Genomic DNA, 22,650 nt, shown 5'->3' with positions numbered 1-22,650 from the left:
TTTTGATTCTGAGCAGTGGCCTAGTGGTTATGTGCCCAACAAGGGTGTGTGTCCATGGCTTCAAGTCCTGTGTGTGGGGGGTGGAGGGTGGTGGTGGTGGGGGGTGCGGAGGGGAGAAAAAAATAAGAGGTGCATTGTGACAACATGCTCTCCTTGGGAGAGCTGTCTGAATTTCATACAGAGAAATCTTTTGACTGAAATTTAAGGGGGTGGGAAGGAGATGGGGGGGGCGGGGGGGGGGGGGGGCATCTCAGAAAACTGGACTAGTTCAGTTACTTTATCAAACTTTAAAATTAAGATAAAAAAAACACAACAACAACAAAGAATAAAAATCAAAAAAAGAAAGGAAAAAAGAAGAAGAAAAAAGACACAAAGAAAAAAGACAATGTTTTAATTGATTAACTTCATTTATTTGGACTGACTGAATGGATGATATTAGTATTGGATATTAATCTGGGCATAAAAAGTCCAGATCAGTACTGGAGTTTCAGAGTAATTTTTATCCAGTAATAGTTGCCCTGTCTCCGAATATTCTGGTTAGACGATTAAAGATTAGAATCTTATGTATCTCTTGTTGGTACAGTGGTAGAATTTTTGACAGTTAGGGGAGAGTGGGGCAAAGACAAGTGTATTCAGAAAATAAGGCACTGCACACTAGTACAGAAATGTGCTTACATAACATTATTTGGCACATAGATTGTAAGACAAAATAAAAATCCAAGACTACGAAGAAGTATGCTTGACTAAAAAAAAAAAAAAAAATAAATAAAAAGGAAAAAAGGTTAAAAACTGTCTGGACACTAATGACTAGCTATCTATTGTTTAATTTCTAAGGCTGAAAAACACTACATGACTTAAGTAAAGTGATATATGTAAGTTATTATTATAGCATTGATGAACAGGCAGCAAATTCTGCTGCAATAGTGAACATGTGATGTAAAGGACATTCGCAGCTTGAAGCAAAGTGAAGTTGCAGCCTTTATTACAATCCCTGAGGTTTATTTAACCCTGGCCAAATAGAAATAGTTTATATCTGCACGCAACTCGCTTGTCATTGGCTTGGAAACAGTATGAAAGTACATAGGTGGAAATGCCTATGTGTTTTGTGGTTGTGTTTTGTGGTTGTGTTTTGTATTCTCTTTCAGTCTGCCAGCAAACCAGCGAAAGAATCTACATGATCAGCAGGGGATTGAAGACATGTGCTATAAAGTACTGAGTACTTAAACATAGATTGAGTCTTGACTTAATGAATATGAATAGTCTGATTGACCACTATGATTACAAGTGTTTTGAGGGGAGTGGTGGGAGTCAGAATGAGGACCAGGCATAGAAAGAATTGATAGTTGTTTTCTGTAATCAAAAGTATTTTAAAGATGGTAAATGCAGAGTTCGTAAATACCAGATTTTAATAGTGCAGTTTAAGAGTAACTTATTTCTCAGAGCTACAGACTATGCTGTCGATTTTGTCAATTATGTAAGTATGTAAGAATGCTTACAAAAAAGGGTTCAGCAGCATGGAATCTCAACTGCCGTTTTATTTTGGTATTCATCAGAGTGACATAATGTATAATAGTATTGTTAATACAGTATGGAGACTCATTTTAAATTGACTGTCACTTCGGTTGGAACGTTGCCCTTGGTATAAGAATGGTAGTTACTGTGACCATTCAGTCATAGTTTTATTTAATAGTCATTTTCAGAATTTTTGAGTATAGAACTGACTGAAGTTCTGCCAGTGATGAGTCATACTTCCCTAAGCCAATGATCAATCGCTTTTAACAGTGTGCTGTCTTTGGTTGGATGAGCTGTGGTGCTTTTGCAGTTAAAACTGTAGAGTATTAAATCAGTAGAAATGTAGAAAAAATTGTACACCAAGAATAAACTTCAGGCAATACAGCTGTTTATCAAAGAAGACAAAAATGAACTCAGCTATTTCGGCAAGCAGAAGTTATGGGTACAAATGATCAGAGACAAACAACTGTTTAAATTCTGTCGGTGTGTTTTTCTCTAGGTGGAACTTGCTTCTCAGAATGGATATGTTTATTGTACATATATATATATATATATATATATATAAACATATATAAATATATAACAAACAATTCTAGAATGTTATGTTTCAAGACACTGTCAGACACACAAAAGACAAAGTTGCATAGTTGCAGTGACTGTTAGCAGGTGTTGCAGTGACTGTTTACAGCTATCAGCTTCAGTTCAGTCTTTTGAACATGTAGGGGTTTTTACTGGTTTTTTTAAGGAATTGCAGTCATTATATAACACCAGTTATTCTAAAGAAATTGTGATCATTTCATTATGCAGTTGCTAAATTAACTGTAAGAAATAAGACATTGAGAGAGGTTAACATTGTTGAGGGAAGTAGTGAATTACAGTATTAGCATTTGCATTCAAAATAGCGGCGATAAGTGGTGGCAGGTGAGAGGAGATTGAGACATGGGGATCCATGTTAGTGTGATATGCTCAGGCGGGCATTTTAGATCTCTGTCAGACAAGGAGTTGAAGGTCTAAACAGGGTCAGAACAAAATGGATCTACAGAGTGAACTGAACATCATCTGTGTCTGCAGACCATCTGGTAAGTGAATAGCATGTTCACTGATGATTGTTTTTAATGGACTGGTAACAGACTGCCATCACTGTACTTTGTTGTGTACATGTATCAGGCATTTTTTCCTATGGAAAAAAAAAAAGAAAAAAAAAGGTGGTCAATAAGAGAAGTAGTTGAACTTTGTGAAAAGTTAAATTTTTTGTCTTGCAGAGCATGTTATACTTTTTCCACCAGCAGTAGTCTTCCCAAGCCTTGCAAATTTAAGGAAAAATCTGAATGAAAAAGCCAGAAAAGGAGAAAGAATAGAGATGCCCCCAAAAAGATGTATCTATTTTCTTGATCCTTCAGTATAGGAGAAAATATAGATGTCTTCAAAAAGATTTAACTACTTTCTTGATCCTTCTCCAGAAGTGTTTAGACGCCTGAGCAATCGGAAGCAGTGTTGACTTGAAATGACACAACAGGACAAACTGGTTATTTGTTTGCTCTGATGTCAGAACATCCTTTGGATGAAACAGCCACCGTTTTCTCTGGTGTCAGTTTGTAGGCTACTGTGCCTTTGTGGGGGGTGGGAGCGTGATCACCAGAGTGTGTAGAGAACTTGTTAAAGGTAACAATATTACAGGTGTGTTTTAGTATTACAGTTCTATTCTGTCTCTGAATCACTAGTTGAATTTGAAGCTATGGCTAAGAGTTTCTTGGACAGTCATCCCCTTTCCTTCATATTTTTACTTTTGCTTTCTTTGTTTGCCTTAACTGAAAGAAACTACAGTGAAAGGCTCTGGGATAGACTCATTTGGTGAGAAAAAGCTTGACGTTCTGCAAGGGATCTTTTTTTTTTTATGTTTTTTTTTTTGGTTAACAGATTCCTTGGTGGGAATTTTCTAGATGTCTTCTTTCAGTAAATGGACAGTATTATGTTACTGCAGAACATGGCAGTCTAGTTTGTACAGTTTTTCAAGCCACTGACAAGATCTATGTTCTTGTAGGATGTGTACATGTACTTTATTTTCGAGTTGATGGAACTTGTCTTGAAAGCAGAATATGGCAGAAATAATCTACTCAAAAGTGGCACTGACACTGGAAAATAAGGTTGTTGTTTTTAATGTCCTAACTGGAAAAAAGGTTGTGAAAATAAGGTGGTTTTTTTATTGTCCTAATTGGAAACAAGTTGTTAAAATGCATTGATAGTCACCACTGTTTAGTGATTTGCTTATTATTTGAAATAATCACAGTCATTGCTATTTGGTGATGTGCATTGAGATTGGAAGTTGTCATAGGTGGTTTTCCCTTTCTGTCTCTTTGAGTGTGTGTGTGAGCGCATGTGTGCCAAGTCAAGCACAGATGTTAGTGTTATTTCGTATAAAGACTGAACATTCCAACTCTAAAGTAACAGTTTCTGAACTGAGCATCAACAAACATTTCCTTCACAGAACTTGATTTGAAGTGTTTGCATTCACTCTGACAGTGATTGTTAATTGATAGCAAAGTCATGTCAAAGTCTCAAACAAATAAGAGGAATAAAGAATAAATTACACTTGGGTCAATACATTTTTTCCATTCTTTCCTTTTCCCTCTGTCTTTTGAGTTCGTTGGTTAGTTTGAAGTTGGAAAACAGTGACAAAGTTATTCAGCAGTTTGTTATGCAGAGTTCTAAAAACGAACTAATAATTTTTTTTAATAATGATGCAAATTATTGTAAGAATACAAAGGTAAGATGTTAACTAGTTAAGATTGTTTCACACATCTTTGCCCTAGTTCAGTGATTATAATAGTTATTATTAGTAGTAATATCCATATTAGAAAGGAAAATCTAATTCATTATTTAAAAAAACAAAAAAAACAAAAAAACCCCCCAAAAAACAACAACACACACACAACAAAAAACAAACAGAAAAACAATGGGAAGAACATATGTGAATGTCAGAAACTTGAGACAAGAATAATCCAAGTGCTACCCTCCCTGTTTCTGTATCTATTGATCACTCCATCACCAAAAAACATTTGTAGCCCACTACCAACACAGGTGTTGCCTGCGGTTGCAGCCTGCCAAAAACATGATTGGAAAAAAACAACAACTGCCAATGAATTAAAGTTCGAAATTTTTGTTAAAAACAACAACAACAACAAAAATAACTCTTCCCGTTTTATATTCCATCTCATCTCATGTTTTTAATTACAGTTAAGCTTTGCAGCTTTTTTTTTTTTTTGTTACTGTGAATTTACAAATATTGGAAGAGCATGTTAATGTCAATGACTTCAAGTTAAACCCCCTACTCCATCTCCTCCCCTCCTTTCCACCTCTTCCCTCACCCCCTACGTGTCTGAAAGGAAGAAAAAAGGATCATCGCAGATTCAGCATAACCTGAAGATGGATCCACCAGCTCTGAATTTGTGATTAGTTTTCTTTGTTAGTAATTGATATTTCATTCTTGGTGTCTCATATTTTTTAGTGACGTGTGTGATAGTTGAGCATTTAGAGCATTAGAGCATTAGTCTCCTATAGCATAGGTATTTGAGATTTTTTTTAAAAACAGGACTCCTCACAAACCTGTGTGTTTTAGTCAATGGAAAGAACAGTTTTTGTGTTTATTGAAACAAATTGCCAGTAACAAAGAAATAATTACAAGAGTCAGTGTGGTAAAAAATTCTGCCTTAAAAAAAAAAAAAGAAAGAAAGAAATTTGCACTAGACTAGAATAGATGGCACTTTATGTTGGTAGTAAAAAGTGGGTATAAGAGAGGATTGGAATGAAGTCAAGATAAGATGTGCAAACTCAAAAAAAGTATTTGCATCATGACAATTAGTGCTGTTTAATCTGAAGGTGTATTTATTGTATTTGTAATTGATGTCTTTTGTTTCTTTTTTCCTCTATCATTGAATGTTAAAAAAAAATAAATTACTGGTATCATATGAAGTTAATGTTTGTTTGCATGTGTAGCTGCACATGTGTGCATGCATGCATGCATGTGTTTGCATTTGGTGGGGGGTGGGGGGGGGGGACTTTGAGAGTTGCTTTACACAAATTTGATTTAAAAAAATTAACTAATTTCAGTGACAATACAGATGGGTTTTTTTTCAAGTTCAAGACAAGTTTCATTGCCTCATTATGAATTAGAGCCTTTGCTTCTGATACACATGTGTAAAAGTAATGTCATCACCAACTTCTGTTGTATATATCAACAAATTGAGCTGAAATGATTTCTTGCAATTGTACATAAAATATGGCATCATTGTGTGATGAGTATACATTCCTTTCAATGAAGTAAATGATTTTTTAGAGAGAATTGGATGCTGACATTACTTTTTTGTTTTGGATTAATAGTTGATAAAATGAAATCTTGTGCTCGAGCAGTTATTTGGTATGGTACACCCAAATGACATTTTTCTCTTGCTTCTTTTCTTTTCTGTGTGGATTGATATGAATACAGTGGAATCAGTTGTATTGAAGTTAACTGAAGTGGTATCCAGGCAGGGAAAAAGAATGGTCTGCCAACCAGAGAAATGTTTATCTGCCACAGATCTCTCTTAAATCACGTGGCTAATAGTGCAATTGTCAGTTGTTAGTCACTGGTATCAAAACAAAGCGATTTCCCCAGTGAGTAATACATAATTTCCTACAAGGTGACTTCTTAAAAAAAACAAAAAAACAAAACAAAAAAACCCATTCTACCAAATGCAACAGCAATGCTTTCAGTAGAGAACAAGAAGCTTATCACCATGTATGTGTGACATGGTCTTAAAAGTTCTGTTCTGGTGAAAAAAAGAACATGCAGTCAAAAGCTGAGTGTTACTAGTCACATTATTATGGTTTCTGAGGATTTTTTTTTTTGCAGAAATTTGAAGCTGTGACATTTACAGAGAGGGGCATTTTAAATACTCTTAGGCACAAATGGCAAAGCAAAAATGATTCAGAATGTTGGCAGGGTTTTTACTTTTGTTCCATAGATGACACCTTTGACTAGTTGTATAATGAATGAAATCGGTCACATTCACAATCATGGATCTCTTGAGTCTTTTTTACTCAGATCAGCAGAGCACATGTTTTCCCATCTTTCAGTTTTCTGACAAGATTGTTAATTGAATTTGTCAAGACAGTGTAAAGTGAAACCACCTGGCATTGTTGAACCTTGAAATATGTACTTTTTGCCCTAGTTCCAAACTAGCAAGGTCAAGAAGACCATTCGTGCATGCTGTTTCTATTGAAGCCATCTCAGCAGATTTGGACTGAAGTGTTAAATGTGAACATGTACTCGGTGATAAGTGTGTCAACATTTCATGGACCAAAATGATAATGTATTGGGACTGGGAGGCTGGCAGTCACAAAAAGCAGGTGGCATACTGCTGAATCAGTTCGGATGAATTGTGATAATTGGGTAAACCGTTTTTGTATGACTTAGGATTTATTATAATGTGATTCCACTGTATTTGGAAGATATTTTGATGTCAAGCAAGATCTGGTGATGTCAGGTACACATAATATGTTGTACCTGAAATCTGTAATTAAGCTTTTTGGCTGCTGAAATATAAATTGGTAGCTTTTTCTTTAAGACAGTATGATTTGTATATTGTTTTCATGTTTTTTCAGGATTAAAGTTGAGTGTTCCAAACAAATATTGTGTTACATTTTTTCCCCCAAGCCATGCTAAATCATAAATGCTGGTTGTGTTTTGATAGAGTTGAAATCATCATCTAAACACCACATATTAGTGATTGTCATATGAATGAATTTATGACATGATATCATTTTTTATGTATTATTACTATTAAAGTTTGCACATAGATTTTGTTTTCTTACAGTAAAAATGCATCATGGTCAAGTTGAAAAAAAATTACATATTGGAGGCTCTGATCTGGATAGTTTGGGGTTTATGGATTAGGGCAACATGGATCATGTGATGTTTATTGACTGAGTGCTTCCTGCTGCGCTGGATATGAAACATAAGGATGCTCTGTCTTCACATTCTTGATACTTGGGTGTTCATCTCTGCGGGGTTTTTTTTAAAAGAATTTTTATCAAGACCATAAAGTGCTATGTTTAAAACAGATATTGTGTTGCCTGATGGACAGATTAAGGGCAAGAAACATAAACTGGAGATCGAAATGCATATGTCTTTGATCAGTATTGGATTTGGGTATTCACCAGCACAGGTTTGTTCGATATAACAGTGAGCTGTGAAAATGTGTTACGGTATAGTCTGAATCGAGAATGGATGGAAACTAACACATTGACCAGTATTCTACCACCACAGTATCATTTCATTTTTGTTGAAGAGATGAAACATTTGGTATTATTGAGCATTTGAGAAAGATACTCGTTTTCCTGTGTGTGACAGAAAATGATGTCAATGTGTACATTCTGTAACAAATAAAATTTACTAGTGCTTACTAAGGAAAATGAAAGAGATGTAAACAGTAAAGTTACAGTGATTGAGGTAGATTGATTGCCTGTATTAAGTAATAGAGAAATGGACAAATATACTTAAGTAATATTAACTTCTGGAAGAAAATTAGTGGTTACTTATTCATTTTTCTGATCTTGCGGTCAATATACAGTTGATGTAACACAGACTGAGAAACAAAGAGATCTTTATTTTTGAATTGATGAATCCTTTCTTGAATAACACAGCTTTCTTTTGCTTGGGTGTCCAGTCTTGTGTCTGCTTGTGAAAAATGTAAACAAAATGTGGTGCTTACTGTGGTGAAACTGATTTGAGATCATTCTCATTACGCAGCATCGTGCAATATGATTCTAAAATGGATTTGTCTTTCTTTTCTTCATTGATTAATTTTTTGAAAATTATTATTGCTTCTGAGACAGTGCATTTAGTAAAGTATTTGCTAATATAAACATTGTTATAATATTTAAGTTTTGAACTTCTGGAATTTGTTTCATTTTCCTACTTGAGTTTCATACATGCAGAGAAAAGAATATGTGTACACAGACACACATGTACATGCACAGTCATGCTTGCTTTCTCCCCCAAAATGTGAGCACGAGCATGAGACAAAAACACATGTACATGCACAAGCATACTTTCTCCCCCTCTGGGTTAAAAGTCTGAAAGTAAGATCGCCCATGTATTGTCATAGACTCAAATGTCCATGCACAGTTATTATAATTTATATATATATATATATATATATATATATATATATATATAGGTCCTTGATGCAGACATTTGGAACTGGCACTGTGTATGTATGAAGTACATTTCACTGGCTCTGGTCAGAGTATATTTCACTGGATCTGGTCAAACTCCTACAGTTAAGACTTGTCAGTTTCTGGCAGTATGGCAATAGACCTGAGACTTTAGGATGCATGTATTTGAACCATCTTCCTGCTCATCTTGCATTTGCTTGCTTGTTCACACCTTGAACAAAATGATGCAATTGTGTGTGTGTGTTCCGCAGTCAGTACATTGACTGATGTAACTGGAGGAATTTTATTTATTTAAAAGAATTTTGAATTAGTGGAAGAACCAGGCATTACATGAACTATTGCCACTGTAACAGAGTATGAGAACAAAACAAAAAGCCATGGATCAGCGGTAGCACATGCAGTGATTTACACAAAGGCCGGTAGATGACTTTCCATATGCATGTTATGACATCACCACTATCTCTTTCCCCCATATCCTCCATAAACACAAAAAGGACCGTCCATTAAACTGATGGGGACATCCTCTGCGGTTGGCCGACCTGGTGGGTCCAAACAGGCTGATATGGCCATCACTTTGGTCGTCCTCAAACGTTTGTGTTCCATGTGGAAGGCCTTGGCAGTGGTTGAGTGACCCTTGGGTTGGTTTGGGTTTTGTCTTGGTTGTCTTCCGAATCAAGCTGTTCGTTTTAACTTTCCCCAATCCCCTGTCCACATTAGCAGAGTTCATCCTCACAGCATTTCTAGTTTACCAAAGTAGATATCTGAAGGAATAGTCACTGGAATGAATAATTAATTCCATTTTGGTACACTTAGTGTTGTTCTCTTTCTTTTTTGCTCTGTCTCTCTCTCACTCTCTGTCTTTCTCTGTCTCTGTCAGACTGGGTCTCTCTTACTGTGAATCACTGCGTGAATCTGTCGAAATCTGGACACACACTACAGGCATATATACATAAACATAGACATAACTTTAAGAAGCTCATACATTGGCGCATTGACATTTCATGAGTGTGAATTCATGCGAGCATGTCTAAGCACACAGAGCGAGTGAGAGACTGAAGGTGGCATGTGAGAACTGAGAATTCACATGATAAAGTGACTCGTTTAGTTTGTAAGGTGCATGCCAATGGTACCTGGCTGGAGAAAGAATTTATGGAGGAGACTGGAATGTGGGTTGGTACTTCACGGACAAGTTTTGAGAGTAGATTGCAAAATCAAAATGATTTCTGGTGGTTTTCTTGGTTTCCTGTTTATTCTTTTTGGTTTTGCTCAGTATGTCCGGTTGAATTCACAAACATGCATGCACACCAGACAGGCACAAAACATAACTCTTGCATGCACACATATATTGTCTCTCACCCCTGTTCCACTTCTTTTTCTCTCACAGAATAACACCCGTTTTGGTCACGATGAATAAATATGTGCAGTCTTGGCGACCAGTTATGAAAATCTGATTAGAATTTCAAGTGCAGAGTTAAGGAATACATGACAATCCACTTTGTTTTCAGAGAGCACCCTGGGAAGGGACCGTCAAGGATTCCGATTCCGATATGGTGTTACTTTCTCTGGTGACCTGAGAGAAAAGACTCGTCAGTATAAGCGTCAGTATCGCCAAAGAGTAAAAGAGAACCCTGAATGGCTGCGTTTATACCGAGAAAGGCAACGGTTGTCAAACAGAAAGTACAAGGAAAAGAAAAAGATGCTGCTCCAGCTGAAAGAATAAAAAGTCACTTTGGCCACACATGCCAGTTTAAACATGAACTGTACCTGGAAGATATTGGTCATAATTTTGGTTCAGGTTTTTGGTCTATTTTTTCTTCTCTTGTTTCATATTCTGCCATGATTGTGCATCCAGTCATTTATCGGCGTTTGTTATTTGATGTCAGAGGAATATCTGGTGCTTGGATATTCTCTTGCTTCATTGACCTGTGCTACGCATTGAAAGATTCGTATTTGATACGTGAAACGTAAATGTTGTTTTAAGAACATGTTTTATTGCATATAGATATTTGATATTACATAAACAAATTTGTGCCATTATGTTGTTTTTCTATTTCTCGGCCAGATTCATTCTCAAGTGAAAATGCTCAGGTTTTATTCAGCAATGTGGCAAAACAGAACTTGTGAGAAAGTGATTTTTGTTGTGAAACAGAGCCTGCAACTTTCAGTTAATAGAAAGTCTTGTTGCATCACTGTCTTCTCTTTAGTTCTGAGCTTTATCCCCTATTTCCTTTCATTCACATGAAATTTAATCAGCTTCTCTCTATCACTTTCGGACACCCACCTGATAATTATAGCTTTATGTCTTCTCTGTCACTTCTGCTGTCTTTCTCTGTGACTCAATCGCTTGCACACACCCACCTGATAATGACCTCTTCACTAGACAGAGTATGTTTGAGATAGATTGAAAGCTTCAGAATTTTTACATAAGTGGGTATGGACAGGCAGATTCATTATGTCTTGGTAAATTTATCCCTCTGTCTGTGGCTTTGTGTGCTTATTATACTCCCATATTTGGTTGGAAAGCAAGGATGTTTGAAACAGTCTGTGTTACTCTGTCCAGCTTGGAAAAAAGTTCACCTTGAATAAAGTCAGTGATTTCCAGCCTTGCCAAATGTTCAGAGACAGTGCCTAGAATCTGACCATTTTAAAAAGCAAGAAATGGGAAGATGTTCCATGATTTGGTAAAACTTATTTTTCTTCCCCCCCCCCCCCCCCCCCCCAGTTTCCAAGCAGTCCATGCCTATTACTGGTTTTGGAAATGAAGTCCCCTACCTTGTTGAGCCTTATTCCTTGGAAAGCAATGTTCAGAAACAAAGAAACCGTCTCCATAAACAACAGTCTCGCCAGCAAATCAGAGATGACCCATTACGGTTCCAGACATACAGGGAAAGGGAACGTCTGCACCATAAAAGATACTATGAGAAGAACCGCATGCTATGAATCCTTAAAACACAGTATAACCCTCTTTCATAGAGTATGATACTGAAACATTATCCCCCCTTCTCTTTGTCACACACACACACACACACACAAACATGCATGCATGCATGCACACAGTTGCACATACATGCACATGCACGAACATGATCATAGATCATTTGAATTCGTACTGTTGAGTATAGAAGCATTGCTTTTGGTGTAACCAAAACCAGCAGCAGCTGTGTTTGGTTCTTTGTCAAAGATATATTGGACATCTGGTGTTCATTCATTTAATTACAGATCTGCGTGTTTGTGATCTTAATGAAAATAGTTGTGAAATGGGGAGGACTCCTATTGCTTATGAAGTGGCTACAGTGAAAATGTGAAAGGGAAAAAAATGTTAGTTCTCTTTGTGAATGAATAATAAGAATCTGTCACATCCAGGCAGAAGCATGTGCATGTGTATGCAAATATATGCAGTTTTGTCTGAGCATGTTATGGGGTTCACTATGAAGGAAGAAAAAGATACAAATTTGAGAACAGCAAACTTCAGCTGGCTTATCCTTTATGGTTGACTAAAGACTTCAATACAGTACATATTGATGATGATGATTTTCCAAGCATCACTTCTGTATGACTTGTACTTAAGTTCAAGAGAGTTGTGGTAACTGTTTCAGGAGTTAGCTGTATTTTTTGTGGGTATTTAAAGAAATGTTTTGAAAGTTACTGATGTTAATGTATTAATGTTTACTTTCAGCATCCAACAAGAAAGTACCATATCATCGACTGTACCGTGAACGGCTAAAGCAAGATCCTGTTCGTTACAGACAGTACCTTTCAAGGCAACTGATGTACACAAAACGTTATCAGGCCCGCAAAAAACTAGAGGTTTTAATGAAAGCAAGTGATGGTAGGTGAGCTGCGGAGGATTCTTTGGTTATGTAATCATTTGAAATAGATGCAGATTACTGTTTATGAAACAAGTGCTGGAGGAACTTGACTCAAATGAAAGGATGGCAGTTTAAAGTGTGTGTATGAACATGCAGAAGTGTGGACTCCATGTGTGTGTTATGTGAGAGTATAACTGCCAAGACAGCTGGAACTCGCTTTGTGAAGAATTTCTCCCAGACGCAGACTTCTCCTCAATTTTGTGCAGCAGGCTGGAAGACAGCTAAGATTGGAACATGGGAAATGGATCACTCTGCTTGAGGTAATAGATTTTGTTCAGCACCACCTTGAATGAAAGGCTGTGCCGAAGTGAGACTTCAGGAGCCTTTTCTCTTATTGCTGCGGGATGTTGGGGAGTCAGAATTCTCCTTTTTGCCTTGAGTTCAGTTTTCCATGGCCAGCTTTCTGCAGCTGTCGTACAGACATTGTTGCTGGTTTTTCTGATGTTGATTTTAATGTTCCTGCAACCTTGCAGGACAGTGCAACAGAAGGGTGGTAGGAGGGGCAGCCATTTTTCTGACATTGGCAGGAAGTTTTGATCTGTAAGTAAAATCTTCAAGATAAGGATCCATACCCAAAATGCCAACATTTTTACAGATGGGTATGGGTGGTGGACAGTTTGGGGGCAAGCGGTGGCCAAAAAACAAGAAATAAAATCTTGTTGAATTAATGAAAAAGGTTTTGGATGTGATTTCTGATCAGCATTCCTATGACATGAAATATATTAATCATGAAGCAGAAGCCTTTGTTTTGTGTTTGACTAATCAACAGACCAGATGAGCTAGAAATGTTAGATTGTGGTATGGAAAGGTTCTGCCTCTTAGTCACTGTGCTTTCCTCTTCATTCCCTCTCCCCTCACTCTCCGCATCTCTGTGACTGATTCTGTTTAGTTTGCCAGTTGTTTTTTTTTTTTTCTGATATCAGAAATAATTTGATAATGATATAGAAATTATAGAAATCAACTAGTTACATGAACAGTAAACCCTCACTGCATGAGTTCATTGCCATAAGGCTATTGTGGCAGGGCTATAAACTGTGTATGCTTGCTTGTAAGATTTTCATAAGAGTACTGGTGCTAGAATGAGTTGTGATTGGGATAATTCAGATGAGACTGCTCAGAAATGTATAATGGCTTGACTGATTTTCTTTGGAACCAGTGCCATAAGTAGGGGGGCATTGCTGATTGTTGCGTTTTGTTTCTTGCAGCACCTCAAATGAGTCACTCTAAACATGGCTGGGAACACCCTCTAGGATTCGCCACTACACGACTTGAAGGGGGTGTTTGCAGGAGCACAAATAATTCCCGGCGCTATCGCCAACGCATAAAGCAAGACCCCATACAGTATCAAAGATACCGCGAAAAGCAACGTCTGTATCAGTTGCGTCACAAAGCCAAACGACAAATGCTTTTTGAGCAGTTGAAAAGAAACTTGCAAAATTAATGCAGCTTGTAGTTATACGCTGTCCTGCACAATGTTTTTGGGCCTCAAACATTAACAAGTTGTCTATTTTTGACTCACTTGTGTAAACAGTGTGAGTCTATGTTATAACCTGGTGCTATTTGGTTGTCTGTGTGTGTGTGTGTGTCCGTGGTAAAACTTTAACATTGTCATTTTCTCTGGTATTTCTTTGTCTGATGCCACCAAATTTGGCACAAAAATAGAAAAAATTCAGTTCTTTCTACTCATTCTGATTAGAATGACAATGCGCCGCTGGTATGAGCACAAAAAAGAAAGAAAGAAAAAGAAGCCAGGATATTTGCACAAAAAAATATGGTTACATTTATAGTTTTATAATTTACAAAATCTGCACTTCACATACTGATATACTAAATAGTAGCAGTCTTTTCTGTTGTTTGTTCTTCAAATAGGAACATTGTTTGCTTGGTATGAATGCATCTCTTGAGGACTTCAGTTAAGGGAAATTACATTTTTTAAACTGATCTCTCCTATCTAAAACTTTTCATTTTAAATTAACGACTCAATACATAGAAAGGTTTTTGTGTTTTATGCTCAGTGTGAAGGTCTTGCACTGTGTACATGCGTTCAAGTAGTCTTTCTTGGAAAATACAACAGTCTATATGAGTGCGTGCACGGCTTCAGAAGCTGCCATGTTGTTTCTTTCAGCATCTCCGTTTCAAAATCCAGCATTTAATGGATGATTGACGATATCGTATGTTTGAAAGGAGGCGAAGGAGGCCGTCAAATGTTTATTCAGAGAAAGATTTGTGCGTGTCTCATCACTTACTGGATTATGTCCCACATGACCACAAAAAATATGAATATCTCAGTCGCAAAGTTGTCAGTGGAGGGAAAAGGAAAACCCATCCAATTAATTCCCTTGTGCAACTGCGACATGAATTTCGTTACTTCTCAGATTTCAGCCCTTTTCACCTCATACGACGCTTTTTGACACACTTGTGCAAAGTGACACTGACTACATCATCGATGTGTTTACTGCATAAAAGTATTTTACTGTGGATACTGAATTAACTAGAATGAACATAAAAGAGAAATTGAATGGACAGTGTCATCGTTTTCGAGTGTAAAACAAAACTTGCTGAACACGGATCTACGCAGATCTAGAGAAAACAGCTACATATGCTTGAGATTATGGCAACATCTTTAGTGCGGACTTCTGAAAAATGTCTTATATGCCTGAGATATACCAAAATAACATCATTTAAACAGTTTGATCACTTCAAATACCGCAGTCGATTTGTCACCCTTAAAAAAGCACAAAACGGCTTAAATGTTATTTTTGAACGTCAGTAGGGGATGCGTACTGGCACTGTGACTGAAACTGTCTTCCCACCTGAACGTGCTTGGATTGAATCTGCTTTGTATCACTTCTTTTTTTTAATACCTGGAGCTTTATGATAACAAATACAGAACACATTTTAATGATTAGATTCTGATGAAAAAATTGTAAGCGTGTATCACAAGTGAGTCTTGAAGACTTTGCCTCTCTTGTTTATGTGTGTGTTGACTTAGGTTAAGGTCTTCTGACTTAGTCACTGAACATTTTACATTGTGAACTGCAAGAAGTTTTTGTGTTTTTTTTGTTATTTTTTTTGTTAGTGGTTTGTTTGGTTGACTTCCTGGGTGTAAATGAGCAACTGTGTAATGGAGGAGTGTTAGAGATGGACATACTCTTGTGTTTTGTATGTACATAGATAGAGAAGTACAGAGTTGTGAGACTGAAAAACTTCCCTTTAAAGAACCAATGTCATCTTTGCAGTATGGAACAGAGAAACCTTAATTAGCTGAAACTTAGATTCAGATAAAAGTTGTGTATTGGCAGGTTTGGATAGCTTAGTATTTATTTTGACTAATCACTGTTATTTTGTTCCTTCATTTTTGGTAATAGTGGTTTGGAAATGTTTCATTGAGATGTTCCTTGTAATTGTATATTTCGAATTCGTTATTATTATTATTATAAGTTTGACTATTTTTTAATGACATTTGTAAAGTAATGGGTAGATCTGGTCATCACCTATATGAAAGTGGCATGTGTGAAGAATGGCACTATGGCATATAGCAGTAATAATTTGAGAATGATACATCATCCAACGCGTCCAACGCATCATGTTTTAATTCATCTTGATTATGTCAAGCAAACTAAGTTTTTGGCAACCAATGCTGAATGGTCATATAAATCGGGATTGAAAAAAAGATAACAGTTAACCTGTTTTAGTTCTCTGCCAGTTCTGAACAGGACATATTTTGGTCTGATAGTTGTATTTGTATGAATTATGAAGATGAATCGAAAAAGTATGAAAATGCTGCAGGAACTTTGTCAACACATAGATGATAGAGGCTTGCTCACAGAAGGGTGGTTCAATAGAAAAGATTGATGGTACTGTTCACTCACAAGTTCTTTTTGCTTATCTTGCCTACATCTGAAATGTGACATCTGTTCTGATCTCTTGATTGTGCAGCTGATAAGTTGCATTAGAGCTGAAAGAGTTAATCTGAGTGGTGTTAATTTCCATGGCAATTTTTAAGCAGACTCAAATGCAGTGCTGTTTCAGTTAAAGAATTTTATGAGTTAACAGAAATATGTGGGAGGCACCACATTTTTGACAGCCATTTTCATGATATTGTGGTTCTGTTGTTCTGTTGTTGTTTTTTTAATAATATTTAAAAAAAAAATAAACTGAATTATGTATAATGTTTTGAGTGTCTTTTTGTTTTGATGATGACAGTGAACAGTGAATCTATCTGACTGTGTTCTGCTGGCATCCCGCTGTTCTCTTAAAAAACAACAACAAAAAAACCCCAAAAATCAGCACACACACTTTCAGATATATTTTTTTTGTTCACTCCTTTGAAAGAAAATGATAAAGTGTGAACATGAAAAAAAAGTAGCCATGGGTTCTGTACAGTAGGACGTTACCAGGAGTCTGATGTTATCTATAGCTGATAGGACAGTCACTTTGGGACTTTGGGTGTTGATAGGGGAATGGGGTGGTGTGGGAGCAGTGACAATAATTAGCAGACAGATGACCATGTGAAGATGGGTGAAACAATAAAACACCTCCCTCTGTCCTTGCAGTGTCGTTGCAGCCTAGAGGCAGCCGCTTTGGGCAATGCATGTATAGAGCACAAGGCCTCGACACAACCAGAGGGGGTCTGTCTGTGGCTGAATCCTGGAGGTTGTACAGGGCCAGAATCAGGCTTACTGACCCTGAAAAATACCTTCAGAACAAACAGAAAAATGCCCTGCGAATGAGGAGGAAAAGGGCGGAGTTGAAAAGGAGAATGGAGCAGATCAACACAAAATTGGCTCAGTGACTGCTGATAATGTACTGTTTCCCCAGACAAGTGTGTGTGTGTGTGTGTTGGAGCTGTATACCAGTTTACCATTTTGTTCTTTGTCCACCAGTTGTTAAGATCATTTATTTTGCTAGGACATCTCATTCAGTTGTGATTACAATTTAGAATAAATTAAGGACATCATCATTATAAAAAAACTTTGATGGGCAGCAGTTTGTGCACTGAATCAACCACAGCATTATTATGACAGCCAGCATTTGTCATTGGAATTTTTATTGTATTGATATTACCATCCTCATTACAGTCATTAGCCGTTGCCTTTAATATTTATGTTGTATGGAACAGTGATTATTGATTGATTGTGACAATAGTTTAATGTGACTGCTTATCATGAAGTACAAATTGGAAGATGTTTCCCAGCAATGAACTGGTGTACATCATAGAGACTATTAAAGTAGCAGGTACGTGAAATTGTCTCAGTATTTTACTCTTGACAAAGAAATGTAAATCCTTGTGAATATAGTTTTGCCACAAACAATATCCAGCTTCTTTTATGAATTAAAAACATCAGGAAACATTTACTAAGACAGCTGTGCATGCACACATGCTTGTAAATAGTCACACGCTGCATGAGTGCACACACATGCTCACACATAGCAGAAAAAAAAATGTGAGGAGTGAGCAGAGCAGAGGAAGGTAACAAAGGTCTTCTTAATTTTTTTGCAGCCTCATGTGCTGCAGCTGTGAGCAGCATAGACAATTTACAGACCTCATCTGCACTACATCACTACCTTCGCTTACCTAAACTGTCCAGAGCTGAAAGAACGCGCCTGTACAGACAGCGCCTCAGGCAAGATCCAGAAAGGTACCATCGCTATCTTCAAAAGGAAAAAGAGAGAAATCAGCGGAGAAAACAGAAGAGAGAAGAACTGCTTTTACAGTTCCATCAGAATGAGGTGGAAGAAACTTGAGGCTAAAAGAGAGCAGCTCTCACACTTGAAAAAACTGTTTTGAACAGTTGCAGTCATATTTCATTTTGTGCTGTCTGTTGGAGTGATTCTTATCAGTTGGTCTTCTCTGCTGGCTCAAATGAAGAATTTGTCAGGCTTGGTATTCCCATATTTCCAGCTGTAGAGAATGACCCTCAATACATGCAAGAAGCAGCTCTTAAAAACAGGGAAACAGCCTCTTAGACATTATGTGTACCTGCAGATGTGTGTGTGTCTGACCCATCCTGCAGGATCACCTCACCATTCCAAAGCTGGTTGACTGTTACAGATTAACTTTATTGAGGAGGGAAACCAGACAGATTTCCTTAGAATGAGTTCCCACTTTATAGAGAAATTCATGACAGTGGTCTGTGTATGTGTGTCCTCTTTACTTATATTGGAAATAGTGGGGAAAACAGATACCAATCATGGTTAAATTAACTCAGTCATGCAGAAGAGGCCAGAAGTACTGGAATGGGGCATGCAGTTGGGAAAAAAAATGTTGATGTGCATACATCACTCCTGATGTTTTAGTTTCATGTGTAGCTTCATGTGATTTTTTGCAACAAGATCTCCTGAAGATGTTGAAAAGAATAAACATCATCCATGATTTACTGTTTTCACTTCTGATCGTGTGTGATTGTGAGCTACTATGTCTTAAAACTTCCTGAAAGAGAAAGACAGCACCAGAAGGGGCTGCCTGTGTCATTGTGTTTGCAGTTGCCCTGGTGAGCAAAAGTTTGATTTGGATCTTTATTTATGCGCTGATGATCACCCACCCCCATCTCTTCCCCCCCCCCCACACCCTCCAATACCCTTCCAGCCTTGGCATTATCAGTTTTTTTGTTGTACAACAGGAATCCCATGTGAGCCATGAAGGCTTTGCCTCTTGTGTTTGCAGCTGCCCTGGCTTTGTCCACTGCGGCTCGTTGCCATCAAGGGTCAGCAGGCAGGTGCAGTTGGGGGGAGAGAGGAAAGGATCCCACAAATGCCGATTCATGCCGCTTGTATCGAGAGCGAATCAAACAGGACCCTGCACGATACCACCAGTATAGGATGAAAATGAAAGAAAGAAATGCCAGAAACTACAGGCTGAGAAAAATGCAGTTGAGGACAGTGACCCGCAAGTAGTGATTTAAATCTTACAGGGAGTGGAATTGTTGAGAACTGAAGACAAGCATACAGATTATCTCCTTTCGTCGTAGGTTGTGTAAAAACCCGCATGGTGCAGGGAAAAACATTAGATTTGACAAGCATGTTGGATACTACCATGTGATATTTCTGCAATTTTCCCAGCTATTTATTAAAATTATGAACAGAACAAACTAATGCGCTGGAGAAGATAGCATTAGCATCCCTCTGTCACTCTGTCTCTCTGTTTCTCTCACTGTGTCTGTCCCTGTCTCTTCCTCTTTCTTTCTCTTTCCTTACTTACCTCTCCCCTTCTCTCTCATATGCTGTTGTTAGTAGTTATTTTTTTTTGTTTTTTTTAAAATGGAACTTTCAGATTTTGTTAACAAATCCTATTTATGAATGGGTATCATTTCAAAGGAGTTTCACTTGCTGCATTCCAGTCCTTTTCCAGACCTACAGCAAGGCCGGAAAGCAGTGCAGGCAATCTGATGTTATGCACACAGTGTAAACATTACGTTGTGAGAAAAATGACATTCCAGCAGTATAAGATGTGCACAGTCGAACTTTAGGACAAAAATATAATAATCCTATACTAAATATTAAAAAGAAACATGAGAGAGAGAGAGAGAGGGGTGTGGTGAGAGAGAGATGGTGTGAGAGGTGAAGAAAAAAGGTGGGTGAAGAAAGGCAGTGACACTGTCCATTGTCTCTTGCAGTGCCTAGGAGGAACCCAAGGAGTGGGCTCTTCTGGTCAGCGGGTCACCTCAGGTCCGACCAGAAGACCTGTAGGTCTGTGGCGGAATATAGCCGCCGCTATCGAGCTAGGATAAGGCATGACCCAGAGAGGTTTCTCCACTACAAACTGAAGCAGAAAGAAAGAAACGAGCGCTACAGGAAGAGGAAGCGTCAAAACATGACAAGTGAACACTCAGAGCAAGCAGCATCAGTTTGGAAAGACACAAGTTAAAGGTTATTGTGAAAGGTCCCTAATGGCTGTTGAGGTGGTGAATTTATATCCACTGTGTCGAGGGTTAGCATTGTAAGGTAGGGCCCAGTCCCCTTCTGAAGTTAGGTACCCAGTGACTTGGAGAGAAGAAAACTGGAGTAAAAGTGCCTTTCCCAAGGACACAACACCACGCTGAAAGGGGCCTCAAATCCTGATCACTGGTGAACACTGGGCCTGAAGTCCAGTGCCTGACTCTGCAAGCTTGAGTGCTTAAAGGCAACCAGTTATTACAAAATTCCGTTAACAAAAAACAGAGAAGTACAGCTGCACCTTAACAAGAAAACATCTCCAGCATTCTGGTGATAGTTAGGCTTTTTGCCATGGTCTTAATTTCTGTCTTACTCATTGGCTTTCATTTAGGTTCAAACACTCTCATATGCACTCGCATACACAAAGTCCATTCTATGTGTAGTACAATTTATACTCAAGGATTGTATTGCATAATTTTTATTGACTGTTGGTAATGAATGAGATACTGTTTTAAATATTTCATTGTCGTTTTGAGGAAAATCATGGGTATGAGGATGTTCTGTGTGTTGCATTGTCCATCAAGCATGGCATTCGTTGTATCCTTTGCATTAAAAATATGCAATGTTTTATTCTATCATAGAAGAGTAAAAAGTTAGTCTGTATTTTGAAAACCAGTTTTTAGGATGTTGTTTAGCTGAGTGCAGACTTCATCAAAGAGAAGGGATGACCTTGATATAAATGCCAGGAAAGCTAAGTTATTTGTTTTCTCTTTGTTTTCCAGAACTTCTTTTGAAGGCACTGAAGTTAAAATATCTCTCCATTTCTGTTCACACTTGGAATGTGAATGCTGGAATACGTGTGTGTGTTCGGTAGTGTGAATTCATGGGTGGTATTCACACTCCCACAAATAATGCAACAAATCAGTCTTAATTGCATTGTCTTTAGAAATGTATACATATGTGTATTAGATTTTTAACCAAGCCAGTTGGGATCTGGGACAATTTCTTATTACCATTTATATTTATCTTCATGTTTGTAATGCGCCAGCAAGTATGTTTTGACTGTTGTTCGTGCAAGATGCAAAATGTTGGAGACATAGAGCATGGAAGGCTTGGCGTGAACTGTTCATTTCCATCTTTTTTTAAATTCAGTTCTCTCTTGTTAATGATACAAGTGAATGATAAATTGGTTGGGGAGAATCATGCATGTTCCTGTGATATCATCATCATCATCTCTTCAGCTGCAATATTTTGTATTGTGCTGCCTCTGTAGAAAAATGAATTTTATAGGTGTTTCATTTGACTTCTTAATGAGAATGAGAAGTAAAATCGAGAGTGTGATAATGATCTTACTGAACAAAAGGACTTGGTTATAAAAAAAAGAGCAGGAGTTGTGATATTTAGTTCACAGTGTGTAAATAAGTGGTCACTGCCAGTTGTAACATGGCAGAATATGGTTCGGTTGCTCATCACTCATGCAGACCATGACCCTCAAAACAACAGAGCACCTTGACCAGACTGACCTTAGCATGTGAATACTGCTGCCAAGAAAGAAGGAAAGCAAAAATACTTCAACATGCACACTTCCATACACATACTCAGCACATACAAATATGCATGCACACTTGCACACACACACACACACACACACACACACACACACACACACACTCTCTCTCTCTCTCCCCCCCCCCCTCCTCCTCCCCCTGCACCCCACCTTCTCCTGTTTCCTAATGGTGGTGAAATCTGATGTTACTGTTCTGTTCTGTTAATGATACAAGACATGGTTAAGAACCATGCAAATGAAACAGACATTTGATTTTATTTCGCTAATGGTTATTTCAATGTGATTTTGATAGTATGCTCTTTCTCAGTAAAATGTCTGTTCTCGGCATTTTAAAATTGAATATGAAAGGGCATTAGAAGAAGCTTGCATTAGATGAAGCTTGCATTTAAAACAGCTGAATCTCTTTCCAGTAGTGATTTTGCAAAGAAAAAAACATTTTACAGAAAAAATAGATCATTTTATAAATATATATTACTGCCAGGATTTCATAACACTGAAATTCATTTTAAGTTGATTTAACATTGTCAGAATGATGACTCACTGTAGATACAGGTATGATATTCTAATCCAGCTCAAAAGTACTATATTTTTTTCAAAGAATTATTGTAAAAT

The 22,650-nt window shown here is 37.5% G+C and overlaps 1 protein-coding gene across 1 annotated transcript in view; it reads left to right on the top strand.

Moving 5' to 3' along the window:
• LOC143299846 (uncharacterized) overlaps positions 1-22,650 on the top strand; it is an 81,404-nt gene that overhangs the window by 3,645 nt on the left and 55,109 nt on the right. The window lies entirely within an intron of this gene.

Source organism: Babylonia areolata, chromosome 2 (assembly GCF_041734735.1).
Source record: "Babylonia areolata isolate BAREFJ2019XMU chromosome 2, ASM4173473v1, whole genome shotgun sequence".
In the NCBI taxonomy this organism is placed as follows: domain Eukaryota; kingdom Metazoa; phylum Mollusca; class Gastropoda; order Neogastropoda; family Buccinidae; genus Babylonia; species Babylonia areolata.
Note: the sequence above shows the minus strand (reverse complement) of the source record. Positions and strands in the feature narration are given on the sequence as shown.